General features: G+C 48.4%; 1 protein-coding gene across 2 annotated transcripts in view; it reads left to right on the forward strand.

Moving 5' to 3' along the window:
* Positions 1 to 19,135, forward strand: part of TTC26 (tetratricopeptide repeat domain 26) — a 258,672-nt gene that overhangs the window by 68,607 nt on the left and 170,930 nt on the right. The window lies entirely within an intron of this gene.

Consider the following 19,135-nt stretch of genomic DNA (forward strand, 5'->3'; position numbering starts at 1 on the left):
GAAGAGTTTGAGTTCACTTGTAATGCCTCGCAGTAAAAGCAAGGGATTGGTTAAGGTGAATAAAATATTATTCACAGAGGGATATTTTAAGATTCATAGCCCCCCTCTGAATCCCAATAACCCCGTCAGAAGCCCGAATTCTAGAAGCAAAAGGTTCTAAAAATAAAGCAAAAAAGAGCAGGGATAAAGGACACCCCTGTCACGTTCCTTTCTCCACAGGAAATCTGCTACCATAGCCCCCCATTAACTTTAACACATGCCTGCAGATCATGGTATAGTTGTTTAATCCAGTTTAAAAAAAAAAAGGGCCAAATCGCATTTTCTCTAAGGTTTGAAAAAGAAATGGCCAATGGACCATGTCAAATGTTTTTTCGGCGTCAATGGATAGAGGTAAGAAAGGGATATTTTCCTTCATTAACCCACCATAAAATATCTGTAACTTTACGGACATTGTCCACCGCCATACGTTGGGGAACGAAACCCACCTGGTCCATGTGCAACAAACCTGAGAGAACCACATTTAATTGCCCCACCTGTTGTGAGTGAACTGTTTAGTAGACCCTTGGGCCGACCTGTGAGAGACTGGGGAGAGGTATACTATAGTCTCTGGTGAGTGACAGGTCGGGAGGCGGATACCAGGCAAGAGCTGGACGTGAGCTTCACCCTGGAAGCGGTATTCCCCCGGGAGGAGCCCGTAGGAGCCCAGCCGCTGGGACTTAGGTGATTCACCCTGGAAGCCGGTACTCCCCCGGGAGGAGCCCGTAGGAGCTCGGCCGCTGGGACTTAGGAGATCACGGAAGCTGGAGCTGGAGCAGGCAGGCAGGGATCAGGAGACAGGCAGGAACTGAAGCAGGACTGGCTACTGGAACCAGACAGGAGCTGAAGCAGGACTGGCTACTGGAACCAGACAGGAGCTGAAGCAGGACTGGCTACTGGAACCAGACAGGAACTGAAGCAGGACTGGCTACTGGAACCTGGAACCAAGCTGGAACTGAAGCAGAACAGGTTACTGCAAGCAAGCCAGACAAAAGCAAGACTTGGGCACAGAGCGAAACAAGTCTCAGGCAGGAACGGAGTTGCTAATGCAATAGCACACTCCGGGGCACGGAGCAACAGAGAACCGCAAGGAACCCTGTTGCAAAGCAAAGTCCTGGGCTCCGTGGAGGCCTTACATAGGCCGCGGCGTCTGATGTCATGGATAGGGCGGAGCTTCCAGTGGCAGGAAACGGCCTTCATAAGTGCGGATTGCGCGCGCGCCTAGGGAGAAGGCGTCCAGGCAGGGCTACTCGGCGGCGTCCCCCTCCCGGGGATGCCGCGAAACAGGCCGCAGACCCTTGGAGGCGGGCTGGGACCAAGGAGGTAAGGGCCTAGTCGCGGCTGCTGCGACTGGGACCGCAACAGTACCCCCCCTCTTACGCCCCTTCTTAGCAGGCCCGGGTTTACCTTGGTGGTCTTGATGGAAGGCTTTCAATAAGTCCTTATCAACAATGTTGTGGGCTGGCTCCCATGTGTTGTCCTCGGATCCACAACCTTCCCAGGCGATGAGGTACTCCCAGCGACGTTGATGGAATCTGGCATCTAGAACCTCCCGGACTTGGTAGGTAGTGTCTCCTGGCACGGAAGGATCTGCAGATTCAGGAGCTCGGGGATGGTATCTGGAGAGGATGAGAGGCTTCAAAAGCGATACATGGAAGACATTGTGCACATGCATCGAGGAGGGTAAGCGTAAGCAATAGGAAACGGCTCCTACACGCTCGGCAATGCGGAATGGTCCACAGAATCTGGGGGCGAGTCTGCGGGAAGGAATCCGAAGTTGTAAATTCTTTGTACTCAGCCAAACACGGTCCCCAGGGGGGTAGACTGGTGCTGGCTGACTGTGGCTGTCTGCCCATCTTTTGGCAGCAAGGGCAGCTCTTTGCATCTTCTTTTGGATAGACGTCCAGATGGCAAGTAGCTGGCGGGCAGAAAGTTGCACTGCTGGCAGTGCACTGGGTTCAGGCGAGGGCAAGGGCAGCCGAAGTTGCTTCCCATAGACAGCTAAAAAGGGAGAATTTCCTGTAGCGGAGTGTGTATGATTGTTGTATGAAAATTCCGCCCATGGGAGAAGTTTGGCCCAATCGTCTTGTCTTTCGTTTACAAAGGAGCGCAGGAAGGTATGCAGAGTCCGGTTCGTACGTTCAGTCTGCCCGTTACTCTGAGGGTGGAAGGCTGATGAGAGACTCAACTGGACCTTGAAGCGTTTACATAACGCCTTCAAGTAGCGGGCGGCGAATTGTGGTCCTCGGTCTGATACTATGTCCTGGGGAAGACCATGAAGTCGGAACACATGCTGAACAAATAAATTAACCAAATCGGGCGCTGAAGGTAATTTCGACAGGGGAACAAAATGTGCCATTTTGGAGAACCGGTCCACAACAACCCAGATGACCGTGTTCCCGTCAGATGCTGGGAGATCCACCACAAAATCTGTGGAGATGTGCGTCCAGGGCTCCACCGGGATAGGCAAGGGGTTGTAACAACCATCTAGGTTTCCCGCCAAGCGGTTTTTGCAATGCACAGGTGGGGCAGGAGTCGACGAAGAGACGAACATTTTGTCTTACCGTTGGCCACCAATAGTACCGGGTGAGGAGGTCTAGCATACCGGTACAGCCCGCATGCCCTCCAGTGAGGGATTCATGGGCCCATGCCAGCACGGCCCTACGAGAGCAGCGTGGGAGTACGATCTTTTCTTCGGAAGACACGGAGGTGGTGGCGAGACATACTTTCCTGAGATCCAAAATGTACTGGGGCGTCTCAGGGGTTTCCTCAGTCTCGGTGGACTGTGACAGGGCGTCTGCTCGCACATTTTTTGAGCCAGGGCGATATCGTAGAGTGAAGTCAAATCGGTCAAAAAACAAAGACCACCGGGCTTGTCTCGGGTTCAGGCGCTGGGCTTGGCGGAGGAAAGAGAGATTTTTATGATCCGTGTAAATGGTGAAGGGATGATTGGCTCCCTCCAACCACTGCCTCCATTCTTCTAGGGCGAGTTTCACGGCGAGCAGTTCTTTGTCGCCGACTCCGTAATTACTCTCAACCGGGGAGAACCTCCTAGAGTAAAAGGAACATGGGAGAAGCTGTCCAGTGTCGGAATGCTGGCTAAGCACCGCTTCAACAGCTACATTCGAGGCATCGACCTCAACCATGAACGGCCGACTGGGTTCAGGATGGCGGAGGCATGTGTCTTGTAAGAAGGCTCTTTTCAAATCTTCGAAGGCTTGGCAGGCTTGGGCAGGCCAGTCCACCGCATTGGCTCCCTTCCGGGTGAGCGCAGTCAGAGGAGCCACGATGCGAGAATAGCCGGGAATAAAATGCCTATAAAAGTTAGCAAAGCCGAGGAAACGTTGCAACGCCTTGAGACCCCTCGGCTACGGCCAGTTCCTAATTGCAGCGACTTTCTCCGGATCCATCTGGAAGCCGTCAGCCGAAACAATATACCCCAGGAACGGCAAAGAAGTCTTTTCAAAGCTGCATTTCTCAAGCTTAGCGTATAAGCTGTGCTCTCTGAGAATTTGGAACACCTGGCGAACATGCTGGTGGTGCGTAGGCAGGTCACGGGAGTAGATCAGGACGTCGTCAAGGTAGACAATCACACAGACAGGCGTGAGGAACTGCGGGCAGGGCTGTGCTTTGTCGTGCGTAATTCTCGTGCTCGCTGTTGCAGGCGGCGATCGATGCGGGCAGCCATGTCAATGAGGGCATTAAGATCTTCCGGGAGATCCCGGGCAGCAATCTCGTCCTTGATGCGCCCTGACAAGCCTTCCAAGAAGATGGCTTTAAGGCTATCGTCCTGCCAACCTACTTCCTGAGCAAGAGTTCTGAAATCCATTGCATAGTCCGCCAGGGAACGGGATCCTTGGCGAAGCTGTAGCAACTCTGACGTGGCTGAGGCCTGGCGGGCGGGTTCGTCAAAGGCTTGACGAAGTTGGTGACAAACTGCTGCAAGTCATCTAAGGAGGAGTCGTTACGCTCCCACAGGGGGGAGGCCCACACCAGGGCCTTTCCATCGAGCAGGGAGAGAATGTACGCTACTTTGACGGAGTCCGTAGGAAACTGCCGGGGCTTTATTTATTTATTTATTTATTTATTTATTTAACATTTTTATATACCGACCTTCATGAAAAAAATTCATATCAGATCAGTTTACATGTAACAAGGGGTAAAAAACTTAATCAACCATATAACAAGAGGCGAAAGATACATATAACAAGGAGGTATTAACTTGGAGGGCTAGGATAGCCGGAGATATAGGACAGCATAACTGAATAAATTAGATAATGCAATAATATAAAGAAGGGAGGCATAAATAATGCATAAACTTGGAGGGGCGTTTAGTTAGGAGTCAGTGTCCGGTCTGGTGGAGAAAATTGTTGGATATGCCAGTTAGGGGATGGCTTGGAGGAAGAGCCATGTCTTGAGTTTTTTTCGGAAGGTTAGAGGGCATGGTTCTAGTCTGAGGTCTGTGGGTATGTTGTTCCAGATGGCTGGGCCAGCTGTAGAAAAAGCTCGTTCTTTGGTGGATGATAGGCGAGTGGATTTCGTTGGGGGGGTTTGCAAGGTGCCTTTATATGCTTCTCTGATAGGTCTAGAAGATGAGTATAGTTTGAGAGGAATCTGGAGGTCTAGTTGTTGCTGATTATGAACGGTTTTGTGAATTATGGTGAGGGCCTTGTGTAATAATCTGTATTTTATTGGCAGCCAGTGAAGGTTCCGAAGTATGGGGGTGATGTGTGCTCCTCTGTTGGTATTGGTCAGGATTCTAGCTGCAGCGTTTTGAAACATCTGTAATGGTTTGATAGATGAGCTGGGGAGCCCGAGAAGGAGAGAGTTGCAGTAATCTGTTTTGGAGAAGAGCGTGGTTTGGAGCACGGTCCTGAAATCCTGGAAGTGAAGGAGGGATTTGAGCCTTTTCATGACTTGTAATTTATAAAAGCAATCCTTGGTAGTGTTATTGATGGATTTCTTGAGATTCAGATGGTTATCGATGATTACTCCTAGGTCCCTTACTTGCGTGATCTGGGTGTTGTAAGTTGGTGGATTGATTAAGGCCGAGTGGTTGGGGGAGATGTGTAGGAGTTCTATCTTGGTTGCATTGAGAACTAGATTCAAGCTGGTGAGCAGGCGGTTAATGGATTGGAGGCAGCTTTCCCAAAAGGCGAGGGACTTAGGGAGGGATTCTGTTATGGGAATCAGAATCTGCACGTCGTCTGCATAGAGGTAGTGTGTTAAATTTAGGTAAGTGAGCAATTGACAGAGGGGCAGGAGGTATATATTGAAAAGGGTGGGAGACAAGGAAGAGCCTTGTGGTACGCCTAGTGTTGATTTGACGTCTGAGGATTCATTGTTATTGATTTTTACTTTGAAGCTTCTGTTGCTGAGGAAGGAGTTAAACCATCTGTGGGCAGATCCTGTTAATCCGATTTCTGAAAGGCGATTTAGTAGGATGGAGTGGTTCACGGTGTCAAAGGCTGATGAAATGTCAAGGAGGACATTAGCGAGAAGCGCATGTAACACTGGTTCAAGAACCCACGGCAGATACTAGCATCTCCAGCGTAGTGAGCAGGCGGCGGCAGCTGAGTCACAGGTGAGGCTGCATCCTCGGTCTCGAACCCACAACAGGCGAAGAACGGGTATCGTGGGCATCCTTTTGGGCAGCCCATTGCCCAACGGATCCAGCCAGGACATCCAGGTATTGTTGTTGCTGTTGTAGCTGCAGAGCCAACCCAGGAAGATCCTGGGATCCTGGTACCTCGGCCGAGTCCATGGCCTTGCAATCTGTTGTGAGTGAACTGTTTAGTGGACCCTTGGGCCGACCTGTGAGAGACTAGGGAGAGGTGTACTATAGTCTGGTGAGTGACAGGTTTGGAGGCGGATACAAGGCAAGAGCTGGACGTGAGCTTCACCCTGGAAGCCGGTACTCCCCCGGGAGGAGCCCGTAGGAGCCCGGCCGCTGGGACTTAGGAGATCACGGAAGCTGGAGCTGGAGCAGGCAGGCAGGGATCAGGAGACAGGCAGGAACTGAAGCAGGCTAGGACTGAAGCAAGCAGGAACTGAAGCAGAACTGGCTAATGGGACCAGACAGGAGCTGAAGCAGGACTGGCTACTGGAACCAGACAGGAGCTGAAGCAGGACTGGCTACTGGAACCAGACAGGAGCTGAAGCAGGACTGGCTACTGGAACCAGACAGGAACTGAAGCAGGATTGGCTACTGGAACCTGGAACCAAGCTGGAACTGAAGCAGAACAGGTTACTGCAAGCAAGCCAGACAAAAGCAAGACTTGGGCACAGAGCGAAACAAGTCTCAGGCAGGAACGGAGTTGCTAATGCAATAGCACACTCCGGGGCACGGAGCAACAGAGAACCGCAAGGAACCCCGTTGCAAAGCAAAGTCCTGGGCTCCGCAGAGGCCTTACATAGGCCGCGGCGTCTGATGTCATGGATAGGGCGGAGCTTCCAGTGGCAGGAAATGGCCTTCATAAGCGCGGATTGCGCGCGCACCTAGGGAGAAGGCATCCAGGCAGGGCTTCTCGGCGGCATCCCCCTCCTGGGGATGCCGCGAAACAGGCCGCAGGCCCTCGGAGATGGGCCGGGACCAAGGAGGTAAGGGCCTAGTCGTGGCTGCCGTGACTGTGACCGCAACACCACCAACATTCTAGCAAGAATTTTAAGGTCTACATTAATTAGAGAGATTGGGTGATAGGACCTGCACAAAGTGGGATCCCTGCTTGGCTTAGCAATAATCGTGATCCCTTCAATATTTGAATGCTTTGGAAGAGAAGCTCCATCCCTAATACTATTGAAAAAAATTGTTAAAGGTACCACCAATATGGAAGAAAACTGTTTGTAGTAGCTTCCTGTAAAACCGTCTAGCCCTGGGGATTTCCCAGTTTTAAACGACTTAATTGCCTGTAAAACTTCTATCGAACTAATAGGCTCATCCAAATATTGCATTTGATTCTCTGATAAAAAAGGGAGTGACTCAGAGTCTAAGTACCTTGGAATAGTGGCATTATCAATGGCCCCATCCCTGCTATACAGGGAGGTATAAAATCAGAAAAGCATTCCTGTATAGCAAGAGAGGAAGTCACTATTTTATTTATTTATTTATTTATTTAAAAACATTTCTATACCATCGTTTAGTAATGTACCATCACAACGGTTTACAATTAGGCACGAAATAGGTTTGGTTTTTAAGTTATCCATAGTGTGCCAATATTTACGGTTACATAGTTCAATAATATACTCTAAAGGCCTGATTTTAAAAAGCATTTACTCGAGTAAAACAGGGTTTTACTCGAGTAAATGCACTTTACTTGAGTAAGTGGGCTTTTAAAAATTGCTATAATATATGCCATTGAATTGTCCATAGGATTTACTTGTGTAAGTGCACTTTACTCCAGTAAATGGCTTTTGAAAATTGCTACAATAGTAGTTACATTTACATTTTATTTATTTATTTATTTATTTATTTTAAATTTTTATATACCGGAATTCCTGTATGCAATACAAATCAGTCCGGTTTACAAGTAACGAAAGAGGTTGCCCTGGTCTGGGAAGTTAGACCTGGGTTTTTTTACATAGAACATGGAACAATAACAATAAACCATTGAACATTATTACAAGTAACATAGAATGTAACAATAGCATTTAACAGATTTAACCTTTTTTTACAAAGAACTTTAGAAGCGAATATGGTCTGCAGTAGACGGTTATATAAAGGTGAATAATGACTGTTAGAATTGCGAATAAGCAAGTACGGTATGAAAATTAAGTGGCAAGGTGTTGGTGACACCCTGCAATGGTTACATGTGTAACTCCTTTTGAAAATTACCCCCTAAATGAGAACTGGGTTGGGGTTACCATTTATATGATTGTTGGGATAATCATATATGTGTTTGCTGTTTTTAATTTAATATTTAATTATGAGTAAAATAATAAAATAATAAATTCCACTTTTTATATATGGATGACTTTCAGCTGTATTTATTCAGTGTCTTCACTGTGAAATGCGTTTTTGAAAAGCCAAGTTTTTAAGCTTTTTTTGAAGAGTTTTAATTCTTTCATTAGTCTTAGTTCAAGTGGTAATGTGTTCCATAATAATGGTCCTGCCAAGGATAGTGCTCTCTCTCTAACTTGGATCAATCTTGCTGTTTTGACTGAGGGTATGGTTAGCAGTGCTTTATTGGCCAACCTGAGATTTCTTTGAGGGACATGTAATCGTATGTTTTGCCATTAGCAACTTTTATTTTGGCAATGTGTTGTGGGTCCCGGCTGCGGCAGACCACGGCTGGCCCCCCTACCTTTCCGCGGCGAGCTGGCACTCCCCCCAGTCGGTGCGGTGTTCCCCACTATGGGGCCGACTGAGTGCGACCTTCCTCGCGGCTCGATCGCCGCTGCCCTGCTTCCTGTGGAGCTCTCCGTAGGCACGCACGCCCGGGAGGCTCCGCCTCTTAAAGGGGCCGCAGCGAGAAACTTCTGCCCGACCCCGACCGATGACGTCTGGACTGAGGGGTATTTAAATCCTGCTTCAGTCCCCAGTTCTTTGCCTTAGCAACATGTCGTCTCCTCGGAGTGCTAGTTGCTGCGTTCCTTCGCTTCCTGAGCCAGCACTTGTTCCAGTTCCTGATTCAGCTCCTGTTCCGGTTCCTGATCCAGCTCCTGTTCCGGTTCCTGAATCAGTTCCTGACCTTGCTCCTTCCTTCGTACTCCAGTTCCTGAGTTCCTCTTCGGCTTGATCACTTGGTACCGACCCCTGGCTTGTTCCTCGTCTTCGCTTGTCTGCTGCCTGTCTCGACCCCTGGCTTGGTTCCCTCATCTCTACTTGCCTGCTGCTTGCCCCGGATTCTCAGATCGGACTCTCGTTCTGCTTCTCTGCTGCCTGCCCAGAGCCGGATTCCTGACCTCGTCTTCATCTCTCTGCTCCTGCTTCGCCAAGGCAATCCGCACCTACGTCCTGCCAGCCCTGGGAGCCAAGGGCTCAACCTGCAGGGAATGAGGGCTGGTATAGGTGAAGCTCCAGCTGGGTTGACCTCACCTTCACCACCTACCGACGATGGGAACCACTGAGGGCCTTCCCTCTGTGGTGGTGCTAACGCTCGTCCCGGCTCAAGGGTCCACAACCATAACAGTTTGCTAAGGCCATGGACCCAGTGGACTTGTCCGGTCTTCAGGCCATCCCTGGCCTGGCTCAATGCTTGCAACAGCAGTGCCTAGATGTTCTGGCAGCCACCGTGGAGCGTCTGGCCAATCACTTGGACTCTCCTGCCACATCCGGGATCTTGGCTGCCCCGCCGGTGCCTCCCACGTCTTCTTCCCCACTGTTGCATCTACCAGCTCCACCCAGAATCGCCGGGGACCCCAAGCAATGCTGGGGGTTCTTGAATCATTGCTTCATGAGATTCTCCCTCCTACCGACTTAGTTCCCCACCGACCAGGTTAAGACCACTTTCTTCCTTTCCTTACTGGATGGGAGGGCCCTGGCCTGGGCCTCCCCATTATGGGATTGTGGAGACAACATACTGGGAGATCTGTCTTGGTTCGTCCAGACGTTCTGACAAGTCTTCGATGAGCCAGGATGCTAGTCCACAGCCACCTCGGAACTGCTCCATCTCCGCCAGAGTTCTCGTACTCTGGCCAAGTACACCGTGGAATTTCATACTTTAGCCTCCAAACTGGGCTGGCGGGCTGACAGCCTGTGGCGTATCTTCCTAGAGGGGCTGGCTTCCAGAATAAAAGATGAACTGGCAGCTCGAGAATTGCCTGAGGAGTTGGAAGCACTCAATGACCTGGCGGGCCGGATAGACTGGCACCTTCAGCAGCGCACGAAGGAGCTGAGACCTGGATGCCGAATGGTTCCTCTGGCCCCATCGTTCTCTCATCTGCTGACCTCCCCAGCCGCCGAGGCCCCCAGGGCCACGGCGAGGAGCCTATGCAGCTAGGCCGAAGCCATTTAAAGCATGAGGAGAAGCAATGGCGCAGGACTCTCGGACTCTGTCTGTATTGCGGCAAAAAGGGCCATCTACTAGCCCAGTGTCCAGAGTGTCCGGGAAACTCTCGGGCCTAGGTGTCTCGGGCGAGCTGACCCTAGGCTGTAATGACCATGCTTCCCAATGTACAGTACCAGTAACCCTTCAATTCTCCAGGGAATCCCTCACAACTCTGGCCTTGATAGACTCCGGAGCCGGAGGAAATTTCATCCTAGCCGAACTTGTCAAGCAGCTACAACTTCCGGTGCTCCCATGTAAACCTCCACTTCTGATCTTCTCTATCCACGGGGATCCTCTGCCTGGATGAATATCTTCCTGTACAGCCCCTGTGATCCTCTGGACTGGAGTACTCCACGAGGAAAAGATCTCCTTCCTGATTCTCGACAAGGCCATCCATCCGGTTGTGTTGAGTCTCCCGTGGCTGCGTAAGCACTCTCCTACCATCAACTGGAAGACCCTCCAGATTGCCACGTGGGGGGCTGAGTGCTTCTCCACTTACCTTCAGGATCTGCCTTGTCCACGGCTCCTGCTTGCTGTCACTACTCTGCCATTACCACCTCAGTGCGCAGAGTACGCGGACGTCTTTTCAAAGGAAAAAGCAGAGACGTTACCCGAGCACCACCCTTTTGACTGTGCAATCAATCTTCTTCCTGACACAGTTCCTCCCAGAGGCCGGGTATACCCATTGTCTTTTCCGGAAACCCAGGCGATGTCCCAATATATCAAGGAAAACCTACATCGGGGCTTCATTAGACCATCCACTTCCCCTGCAGGCACTGGATTCTTTTTTTGTAGCCAAAAAGGATGGCTCATTGAGGCCTTGTATTGATTATTAGGGTCTCAACTCCATCACTCTCCGGGACCGCTATCCTCTCCCCCTCATCCCTGAGCTCCTGGATCGCCTTCAGGGAGCCAAGGTCTTTACAAAATTGGACCTTCACGGGGCCTATAATTTGGTCCGAATCAAGCCTGGGGACGAATGCAAGACCGCCTTTAATATGCGTGATGGCCACTACGAGTACCTAGTGATGCCTTTCGGCTTATGCAACGCGCTGGTGGTCTTCCAAAACCTAATGAATGAAGTGTTTCGGGACATGCTCAACAAGTGTGTGATCATCTACCTTGACGACTTCCCGATCTACTCCAAAGACTTGAGTACCCATTGTGCTGAATTTTGCCAAGTCCTTCAGCGTCTTAGAGATAACCATTTATTCGCTAAATTGGAGAAATGTCTCTTAGAGCGGGAGTCATTACCCTTCTTAGGGTTTATTGTCTCCACAACAGGCTTCCGAATGGACCCGGACAAACTAGCCAAAATCCGGGAGTGGCCTCAACCTATGGAACTCTGCTCACTCCAATGATTCCTTGGCTTTGCCAACTTCTATAGGAACTTCATTCCACAGTACTCTCGCATCATGGCACCACTCACCGCCCTAACTAGAAAGGGTGCAGTCGCCAAATGGTGGTCCCCAGCAGCTGTTACAGCTTTTGAGGAACTTAAAAAGGCTTTTCTACAAGAACCTTGCATTCGCTACCCGGACCCTTCTTGTCCCTTTATTGTGGAGGTGGATGCCTCCGACATAGCTGTAGGGGCCGTACTCAGCCAACACTCACCCTAAGGAGCCCTGCTACCATGCTCCTTCTTCTCCCACAAATTCTCCCTGGCTGAGAGGAATTACGGAATTGGAGATAAGGAGCTCTTGGGCATAAAACTGGCATTCGAGGAATGGAGACAGTGATTGGAGGGGGTGCAACATCCCATTATGGTTTACACCGACCACAAAAACTTGGAATACCTTAGTAAAGCACAGTGTTTGAATCTACGCCAAGTCCGCTGGTCTCTCTTCTTTAGCCGATTCCACTTTACCCTATGCTACTGACCGGCCATAAAAAACGCCAGGGCGGACGCTCTGTTTAGACTCCACGATCCTGGGGATACTCTGGACCAACCCTGTTTCATTCTGGATCCTGCCTAGGTCATCCTGGCCGCCACTCACACAATATCCCAGGGGAAGACAGTAGTTCCACTCCGCCTTTGGCTCAAGGTCCTAGCTTGGGGCCATGATTCCCTCACTGCCGGACACCCAGGTAGAACTCGTACCATGGAGCTGGTTCTCACTACTACTGGTGGCCCCGCATGGCTCAAGATGTGGAAGCCTACATTAGCTCCTGCCCAACCTGTTCTTATGGTTTCGAGGTGTTTGAGTAGATTCTTGGGTACTGCGGAGATGACCACTCCCACGGGGAGGAGCCCCTTGAGGAACCGCAGTACTAGGCTAGACTCTATACACACAGACACAGCGAATTCGTGTTTATAATACAGCTTGGTGGTACTGCCCAGGGGGTGGCAGCAGTGAGGTAACCCAGTAGAGTAGTCCAGGGATCCTCGGCAGAGGAGACCCATCCCACACTCCAATGATGATAGGCTGCGCTGGGTAGAGGAGAGAGTCCCGGATGTAGACTTGCAGCACTGAAGCTGAAGGTGAGACAAGCTGACAAGGTTAGTTTACTCACTGAATAGATAGCTGTATTTGAGGAAGATCCGGGCAGGCAGAAGTAGTTGGTTTGCAGACACCAAGGCAGGGAGAGCAGGCCCTCGAGGAGCGAGTACCTGGTATCCCAGATAGGTACCTGAAAGAAAACATAGGGCCCCCGAGGAGCGGGTACCCAGGTTAGAGGAGAATGGCCCCAGAGGGCAGAGAGAACTTCCAGCGGCAGCAGGGAAGCAGCAGAGCAGCTTAGACCAGAGGCTAATCCAATCCTTGCTAACTCAAATTGTTAGCAAATGAAGGGCAGGCTAAATACCTGGATGGCGTGATGTCACTTGGAGGGGACACCCCCGAGGTTCCTGCCATGACGTGGATAAAGACGTGGGTGGCGTGCGCGCGCAACCTAGGAGGCCCTCAGGAAATCCATGGTGAACACAGTCGCCGTTGCCATTCCGGGGACGCCGGAGAGAGCGGCATGAAGACGCGGCAGCAGCCATCTTCCCAAGGCTTGAGGAGAGAGAAGGAAGAAAGGTGAGGCACAGAGGTCGAAGCCGTCTGAGACCGATGGACGGCAACACCTGTGCGCAACAAAAACCATTACCAGGCTGTCCTTGGGTCCTTCTTCAACCTCTCCCAACTCTGGATGAACCCTGGACGCACATCTCCACTGACTTTGTGGTGGATCTACCTCCCTCTCAGGGCAATCAAGTGATCTGGGTAATAGTGGACAGATTCTCTAAGATGGCACATTTTGTTCCTCTCCCCAAGTCACCTTCTATTTATTTATTTATTTTTATTTATTTAACGGCTTTTATATACCGACGAACGTTGGGAACATCTCATCGGTTTACATGGAACAAAAATTAGCAACAGGCTTTACAGGGAACACTTAACTAAAGAGGCATATAAACTTAGAAGAGTGATAAATTAGTAAACGTTGAGTAAACATATAGTCTGAAAATTGCATGGAGGTACAAAGAACATGCTATATACAAGAACACTATAAAGAACATGTTACATACAAATAATGTACTGGTGTTAGCTCGCAAGGGGGTTGAGATAGAGTATGTTGAGATAGTTGCGATGTAGTGCATTGCCAAGGGCTACTAAGGATAGCCTGATAAGATGTGAAATTGTGGTGAGGTAAAGGTAAAGATAATGTAAATGATGCTGAGAAGAATGCAAAGGAAAAGATATACTGACGGGGTCAAGGGAGGAGGAAGTAAAGGTAGGGTGTTATGCGGAAAGCAAGGGCTGGGGGAGACTGGGGTAGCAGAAGAGAGCGTGGACAGGTTGGTGTAGGAATGCTGGGGAGACTGTGGTAGGAGTAGAGTGAGCGGTCAGTTAGGTGTAAGAATGCTTGAAGAGCCATGTCTTAAGGTTTTGCCTGAATATTTTTGGACAAGTTTCTTGGCGGAGTGAGGCTGGTAGTTTGTTCCAGAGGTGAGGCTCTGCTAGGGAGATGGCTCTTTAATTTGTGGCACGAAGCTTAGTCTGCTTGGGTGAGGGGGTATGCAGTGTGGCCAGGTACTGTTTTCTAGTGGGTCTATTATTGTTATGAAAGGTGAAATGCTCTTTAAACCAGTGCATGTTTTGGTTGAGAAGGGATTTGTGTATTAGAGTGAGAGCTTTGTAGGTAATTCTAGATGCTACGGGTAACCAATGCAGATGTTTGCGTACAGGGGTTATGTGTTCATTTTTGTGGGTGTTGGTGAATATTCGGGCTGCTGCATTTTGGAGAAATTGAAGCGGTTGGATGGTCCTTTTAGGTAAGCCCAGAAGCATGGAGTTACAGTAATCAATTTTCGATAGGATGAGGGCTTGTAGTATGGTACGAAAATCATTGAGATGTAACAGAGGTTTGAGTATTTTTAGCGTGCACAATTTGAAGAAGCAGTCTTTCAGAGTATTATTGATAAATTTTTTGCAGCTAAGATGATTGTCAAGGGTGACGCCGAGGCTGCGTACGTGAGGAGGGAAGGTGATATTAGTGGTTGGAGCATTGTTCGCTGGTAGAGAAGGATTAATGTTGGGGGGTGAAATGAGGATGAGATCTGTTTTAGCGGTGTTGAGGGTGAGAAAGTTGTTAGATAGCAAGCTGCTGATGACAGAAAGGGCGGAACTGGTGTGAATGTTTCTTGGAATGTGCCTTGGAACTGGCGTGAATGTTCACGCAGCATGTTTTCCGCCTCCATGGACTGCCTCGACAATTCACCAGCAAAAGCAGAACAAGTCATGGAAATCATCAATTGACATCGTCTTCTGGGAAAAGACCAGCAGAACCCTCGAGATATCAGATCAGACCGGTATCTAGCCCACACCTCTCGGGGCATTCAACATCGCCTATGGGTGAGGACACACATGACTCCCAACTGCAGTCAGAAGAGGAATACGTGTAGATAACGTCACGTTCATTTTCCTCGTCATCACCAAAACAGGTGTTTTCGGATCTCTCGTCCACCTCTGAACACCGAGCTTCCGATATGGGGCCCCAGGAGCTGTTACAAAAGAAAAGAAAAATAACAGGGGACTTACGCCCCTGACAGTGTCTCTGGGGCTCCAGACTCTGATATTTTGCTTGCGGCGTTGTCACCTGCGGGTTCTACACGACCTTCGAAGCCACGTATGCTGCCGCAAACTCAGCTGGCTTTTTCACAACTATCGTCAGCTCTCTCTGGCTTCTTTGAGACATTACAGTCCACGTTCACTCTACCTCCCTATCCAATGGGTAGTGAGCCTGCATCACCGCAACCGCAGTCCTCACCGGAACATCCAGGGAAACCTTCACCAAGGGACCCTTCACCCCAACCAGTTGCCCACATCCCTCTCGTGCGGGAGTCGACTTTGTCTGGTGATCCCGACTCCCCTCAGACATCTCCGGGCACATCTACCGGATACCCATCAGACCCTCCCGAGGATCAGCCTGAGCCCTACTCTCCTCCAGAGGATTTGTCGTATCTAAAATTCTTAGAGAAGATGGGCTCAGTCCTTCATCTAAAAGTGCAAAAGGTCCCAGATCCCCGGGCGGAGACACTGGGTCTCCTGAAGATTTTTGGTTTGCCAGCTAAACCCACCTCGTTACCATCACACAAGGTGCTAGATTCAGTTCTGGAGAAGTCGTGGAAAACGCCATTTACCATCCCTTCAGTCTCCAGAAAGACTGATTTAAAATTCAGGATGAAGCACTCCACCGTTCTACTCCACGCTGCAGCTCCCACACTTGTCACTGGTATTGGAATCGGCCATACAACGGGCAAAGAAATCCAGATTGCATGCATCTATGCCCTGGGAAAGGAACATCGTTTCCTGGATGATTTCACGAAAAAGGCGTACCAGTCGGCATTGCTCTCTGCCAGAATACATCAATATCAGTTCTATATGGTACAGTATTTGTACGAATGCTTGCAAACCGTAAAGAACGGGCTCCCTACGACTGATCAGTCTGCAACAACAATTACCCAACCTATCCAAGACATGGAAGAGGGCAACCGGCACCTTCTGCGCACAGTATACGAGGCCTTCGAATCTTCTTCCCGGGCGTCAGCATCAGCCATAGCGGCTCGGAGAATGGCTTGGCTCCTTGCCAGCGAGATAAGGGAAGATGTGCACGACAAGTTAGTGAACTTGCCGTGCAAGGGCGATAACTTGTTTGGTGACCGCTTCCAAGAGAAGGTGGCCAACTTGAAAGAACAATCGGTGGTGGTTGTTTGTTGGCTTGTCCATGAAGAAAGCAAAGTTGATTAACTGTAACTAGTGTTCTCCATGGACAGCAAAATAAACTGCCACGCAGTCCCTCCCTCCTTCCTGGGAAGTTTACCTGACTTGAAAAAAGACTGAGACAGAATCGTGCTCGGAGACACTAGCACTGGAAGTCCCATGCATGCTCAGCAGCAAAAGTTGAACTTTCTGAGCTATGAAAGAAAAAAGACCCAACTTTGCGCAGTCAGATGATGTCACCCATTTTGAGTGAGTGACTGTTTTGTTGTCCATGGAGAACACCTGTTACAGGTAAGCAACTTTGCTTTATATTTTATATTAATCTTGCATTAGGACTTTTGCCCTAATAAACCTCTGATTCCATTGTGCATTACTCTTTTTATTCTGTAATCAAAACCATCACTAGTAGCTATTTAGATCAGCGAGTCTGTAACAAAATCAGTCTTGCAACTTAATAACTGCCCCTCATGTGTGTTAGGAATCCTCTTAATCCTCTGATGTAATGTATTTCCAAGTAGTAAATATATAACCTTTTGCATTTCACATATCGTAACTGTGAGAAGATGATATAGAACATGTACTAAATATTTTCCCACAGACACAAAATGAGAGAAAACCTTTAACACACAAACCCTTATGGGTGATGTAATGACAGTGAAGAAAAAGGAGTGGAGTTATGAATATTGGAATAGCCATAACTGTGAGCATCCTGATCTTTGTGCATTTATCTCAGAACCACAACATTATTCTAAGAAAGCTTTTGATAATAATATAATCTGCCCCCCCCCCCTTAATACCAGTGAAATAAATGTGTGTGTATACTGTATTTATTTGATCATAAGAATCACTTTAAAAGTGTGGCCTAATATTGCCCTGCATTTTGTGAGCAATTTTTGATAAGCCATCTAATGGTGATATACATGACTACTTTGCACCCATTTGACTTTAGGAAGATTTTCAAACAAACTACCTGGGTAATTTCTCAATGAAAATCCACCTAAAAGTTGCAGGGTACAAAAATAGCCACCATACCTTGTCCTTGCTATATCTGCAGTTCAAGTTAACCTTTAGAAAGTACACTTATATTTGAAAATTTAATATGTATGCACATTCCTCCTTTCTACACCTGCTGAAATGACCAATTTTTGAACAGCTGAATATAGCTGCTTAGTGAAACTGCTCAACTGTGGACAATAATTGAAACCCCTTGATCTAGCCAGCTAATTCCTTAACCAGCTAGATCATTTTGAAATTTTATTTTTTTTATGTTCGATGCCCCTCCTGCCACACGTCTCCAAACTGATCCCAGCATTAGCAGTAGCTATCAACCATGTGGATTCCTGGGTGAAGGAGGCAAGTGGTGGCTATAGACCCACCAGGGAACAGACTATCAGACAGGCATAACCAGTCGTGATTTTCTGACAAGTCGCCAACTTGGAACCTTTCTGAACTTGTTTCCTTTTCCCCATGGGGAAACAGTGGAAGGTGGAGACCGATGCTGGACCTCACCTGGGCATCTTTTTTTATTTAGAAAATTACCACTGTACACACTCCTGTGGGAAGAAGGCGTACAAGAGGGAGGTGTTCTGGACAGTGCATGTGGGCCCTGTCACAGTGTAAGAGGCAGGTCTTGGCAGATGCAGCCCCCACAAGCCCAATGCAGCAGATATACAATGTACTGGACTATATCGATGCACCAAGAGAAGTGGATCCTTTTTGAGTTATTCATTGAAATTTATTTTCCTAATTTTTTAATTTCAAAACCTTGATGTGTCTAATAGTCTGGTAAATATGATATATATGTGTGCATTTATGTATGTATAAGTATGTACATAGAGAGAGAAAGATAAATAACTGTATTGGAAAGAAAGAGAAAGTGATTGAACATACATTATGAGTGCCTGTTAGAGAACAGTTTTGTTTTTGCTGTTCATAAATGAGGTGTATCTATAACTACTAGTAGTTTTTCTTTGGAAGCAAAGACATACATGAAACATAGTGAATTGGAACCCATAGCACTGGATTTGTATTTTTCTTATCAAAGTGCACTAAATACTTGATTTCTAATGTTATGACATTTTTTGATTGTCCTGCCAGCCAGGTCTGGATTTAGGCATAGGCTGAAGGCACCAAATATGCAGGACAAAAAGGAGTGCCACTGTTCCCAGAAATTGCCTGATCCAGGCAGCCTTCTTCAAAAGGGATCCGCTTTGGCACTCTGGGACTTTGGTGGGGGTGGTAGTGGGAAAGAAATTTCTCCCCACACACACTTTCTGATTTCCAGCATCTCCCCTACTCCTCACTCTACCAGCCTGCCTATGAGTGCAAAATACTTAAATCCGGCCCTGCATCCAGCATGATCTCCTTGGCAGGGCTGTTTTATCTAGTGCAAGTTTTAGGTATGTTCTTTTGGGCTACATACTTTGTTCTGCACATAACATTGATAGCGATCTTGTAGGTGGGTCCTTAACCATTTTTTGCCTGCAAGGAATGAAATTAAAGACCAAATTTAATAGGGAATGGGAAGTCTCTAGCTTGAACCTCCTGCTACACCTCCATCACATGACTCCCTGGCCTTATGATCTTTATCTGCCATCATGTTCTATGATTCTGTTTGCACAGTGTGATTATTTTCACTTAATAATTTTGTGATTAGTGCAGGCCTAAATTGAGGGAAAGGCAACATAAGCAACTACAAAGAGTGCCAGTTTTTGAAAACTCCAAATACCTGGGCAAAGAAGACCCTGCTTGCTTTATAAACCATGGCACTCTGTTCCCCCTTCCTGCTCTTCAGTCCTGCCTATAGGCACCAAAATCTTAAATCCAGCCCTTCTGTCAACACACACAGATGGATCATCTTCAGAGTTTTGAAGCATACTTCTGGTAACTTCATTAAATGAGATGTAT

The sequence above is a fragment of the Rhinatrema bivittatum genome, chromosome 2 (genome assembly GCF_901001135.1).
Source record: "Rhinatrema bivittatum chromosome 2, aRhiBiv1.1, whole genome shotgun sequence".
Classification (NCBI taxonomy): domain Eukaryota; kingdom Metazoa; phylum Chordata; class Amphibia; order Gymnophiona; family Rhinatrematidae; genus Rhinatrema; species Rhinatrema bivittatum.